The sequence below is a fragment of the Schistocerca cancellata genome, chromosome 2 (assembly GCF_023864275.1).
Source record: "Schistocerca cancellata isolate TAMUIC-IGC-003103 chromosome 2, iqSchCanc2.1, whole genome shotgun sequence".
Taxonomy (NCBI): domain Eukaryota; kingdom Metazoa; phylum Arthropoda; class Insecta; order Orthoptera; family Acrididae; genus Schistocerca; species Schistocerca cancellata.
This window is the reverse complement of record NC_064627.1, coordinates 936,227,838-936,231,605: the sequence shown is the minus strand read 5'-3', so window position 1 is coordinate 936,231,605 and position 3,768 is coordinate 936,227,838. Positions and strand designations below refer to the sequence as shown.

General features: G+C 43.6%; 1 pseudogene; it reads left to right on the top strand.

The window, feature by feature from the left end:
* The first annotated feature begins 1,088 nt into the window (after positions 1-1,088).
* Positions 1,089-1,206, top strand: LOC126163258 (5S ribosomal RNA; annotated as a pseudogene).
* Positions 1,207-3,768: the final 2,562 nt, after the last annotated feature.

The following is a 3,768-nucleotide window of genomic DNA, read 5'->3' as shown; positions in this document are numbered from 1 at the left end:
TAGGGTTATGATGCATTATTTACAAAAAAATACCCTGTCTGTTGATATGGTCCCTGACTTGTTGATACTGTTCAATTGTAAGAAAGATAAGGAAGTGACAAGAGACTTTGCATAATATGTGCTTATTATGTTTACGAGGAATACGTGGGTTTTTTGATAGAAGGTCATGAACTTTTTACTTCCCTCCCGTCTGAAAATTACAATTAGATTCTTTTACCACAGTTTGAAATTAATAACATTATACTTTCAAAATGACTAATTTTCTTTTGATTCGTAAATACATATTTTATTGTATATTGAATTCCTGAGTAAGTGTTCTCAGCTGTTAAAATACAAAGTAACTGGCCCAAATGAAGGCTTCTGAAAAACCGAAAATTTAGCAAATTAAAAATTTAGACTTAAAAATTGTGATTATTTTTTTATCGATAACCATTGTCCCAGATAACAAACAAGTACAGATTTAAAAAAACATCTACCCAAAATGACGGTTTTAAAATTCCTCAGCCATTAAGTGGACCACAACAGCCACGGGTATACCTGTTTTCCAGTTTGCGCTGTGATGATTTCATTACTCAAGTGCATTGCGAGCTTATCTCGTTTGATTCCGTCTCGACATGTTGACACCACGTGCCAAACGCAACATATATGGAAGTATCTCAGTATTTGTGACTTATATTAAGATAACCTTTATCTTTCTTTTAACATTCACAATAACATATTTTTTTCTGCTCTTATCGGACTGTCACATTCCTGGCCATTAATACTGCAACACTGTGAAAGTAGCATGCAACATAGGACAGACTGGCGTGAAGTGTATTACACGTCTGGATATGAAAATGATTAGCATTTCAGTGCAGTCGCTCAAAGTAGTTGGGAGTATCGCCACCTACATTCTTTATATGAGAAAGCATCACCACACAGCGGGTTTCTCATGTATAAATCTTACTTTGAGCGTTAGCTCTTTGTGAAAATATCGCGTCACGCCTCAAGTAAGAAGGAGAATTTCGTAAGTCGACATTCGCCAGAACCGGTCTACCGAGACTATAATTCATCGTTCCGCAATTTTGCTGTTCGCCATAGTCGGGATAGGTAACGGCCTTGCCGCAGTGGATACACCGGTTCCCGTGAGATCACCGAAGTTAAGCGGTGTCGGGCGTGGTCGGCACTTGGATGGGTGACCATCCAGGCCACCATGTGCTGTTGCCATTTTTCCGGGTGCACTCACTCTCGTGATGCCAATTGAGGAGCTACTCGACCGATTAGTAACGGCTTCGGTCAAGAATACCATCATAACGACTGGGAGAGCGGTGTGCTTACCACGTCCCACTCCTACCCGCATCCTCCCCTGAGGATGACACGGCGGTCGGATGGTCCCGGTAGACCATTCGTGGCCTGAAGACGGAGTATGCCATAGTCGGGATCCCACGATTGCGTTGGGAATATGGAATCGATGGGATCAAGACAGCCATACTCAACGCCATGGGCCGGCCGGGGTGGCCGAGCGGTTCTAGGCGCTTCAGTCTGGAACCGCACGACCGCTACGGTCGCAGGTTCGAATCCTGCCTCGGGCAGGGATGTGTGTGATGTCCTTAGGTTAGCTAGGTTTAAGTAGTTCTAAAGTTCTGGGAGACTGATGACCTCAGATGTTAAGTCCCATAGTGCTTAGAGGCATTTGAGCCATTCAACGCCATGCAGGACCTCATTTACCCCACGCGACTAGCGTCGAGAGGACGGACGTATTGTTCACCCAACGACGCACGATTGTACAGCCACGTCACGTAAAGGGCGTTCCATAAGTAATACAACTTTTTTTTTCCTCGGTCAATTTCGGTTGAAGAAATGCGGACTTTGTTGTGCGACATTGTGGAATATTCTTGAGCCCCTATGGGCTATACGTACCCTTCGAAATGGCATCTGTAACGGAGGTCCGTTCCAAGCAGATAGGTGTCATTGAGTCTCTTTTGGCGGAAGACCACAGCATCGCAGGTATTTCCAGACGCTTGCAGGATGTGTACGGAGACCTGGCAGTGAACAAAAGCACTGTGAGTCGTCGGTCGAGGCGTCTTTCTTCATCATAACAAGGTCGCGCAAGCCTGTCCGATCTCCCGCTTGCCGGCCGACTCACACAGCTGTGACTCCTGCAATGGTGGGACGTGTGGACATTCTCATTAGAATCTCTGTAACTCCATATTTTTACAGGATGGTTGAGGAACTTCAGCAATTCAATGTAATTATAAAATCAAAAACGTCTTCGGCCATCTAGAAAAGAAAAACTTTGCATCACCCTTGTTCCCAGAACTCCTGAAGATAGACGTTGACTGTGGATATTGTATCACACACACATGTCCCTTTGACTGTTCAGAGATGTCACTAAACCCACCCAAAGATGTAAACAACTATGTCTGAGTAGCTACTATCAGATATAGGGGGTCCGACAGCCGATCAGTTCCAGTCATTCCACCAGGAAGGAGGTACACGGCTCGTGTTGTTTGTAGTTCGACCATGCCTAGACGGTTCGATCACGTCCGCATTGTTACTTTGTGCCAGGAAGGGCTATTCAAATGGTTCAAATGGCTCTGAGCACTACAGGACTTAACATCTGAGGTCATCAGTCCCCTAGAACTTAAACCTAACTAACCTAAGGACATCACACACGTCCATGTCCGAGGCAGGACTCGAACCTGCGACCGTAGCAGCAGGGCGGTTCTGGACTGAAGCGCCTAGAACCACTCGGCCACATCGGCCGGCAATATCTTTTCATCCTGTCTGTCGGTGCATGAACTTTCATAGATAATGAGAATTAGTTTCGATACCAATGATAATATTTCCAACTCAGAATTCCACCTGCTGATGTTTACTTTTCTTGGAAATTCTTGCATCGTTCTTTCTAGTGGACTAATACGGACTATATATGCACAGACAGCATTGAACTTTCTCGATTTTCTCTATCAGAGCACATGCATTTGAATTATGTTAGAAGTAGTGTGAGAAGGCGAAATATCAGCTGTGGAGTTGTCAGCGGGACAATTGTATCTGAAAACTTCCTACTTGCAAGTCATTTTCAGTACGGTAGGTAACAATCGGTTCAATGTAGTTTGTGCTTCTTGTGAGTGGTCTCTCGTTTCAACAAAATGTGTTTCTCTAGACTCCTCTTTTTTTCTCGGTTTGCTGCGGAAAGGTTCCTTCCATATACAAAATTGTCGGTTCTTTCCAGCCGCATCACATCGAGATGGAATTCGATGATGTTCTAACAGCGAAAACTCCATTGAAGTGATAGAAATATACAACGCCGCACGCACGAGAGCACACTCTTCTTCTAAAACAAACCTGGCACATTTGCTTGTCGAATGTTTAAAACAGTGGAGTGTGCTTGTTCATGTGTGTGCGATTCATGCGCAGTAATACTATTTCCAGAAGGTACGTAAAAATGTTGAGATATCTGGTTATTATGTTGTTTTCCCGTGCGTATACTGGTTGTACAGCTATGTGGGCTGTTATGTAATTCTTCCTGCTGGTACACTGTAAATGAGAAGACGATACTTAAGCGCTGTCGAAACCGGTCACTGGCGAAATCAAATAAGAATAAAAATATTACAACCAGCAATCTTGGCTGCCAAATATTTTTGTTTACCAAATATGCGATTGATACTAGCAACGTGGTGCATATTACTTACAGAACAAGAAACACACTTCAGTCATATTTACAAACAGCAACAGACAAATCAGGTAAATACAAGGGAGCAGGTATGTACCTGCTAGAATGTCAAG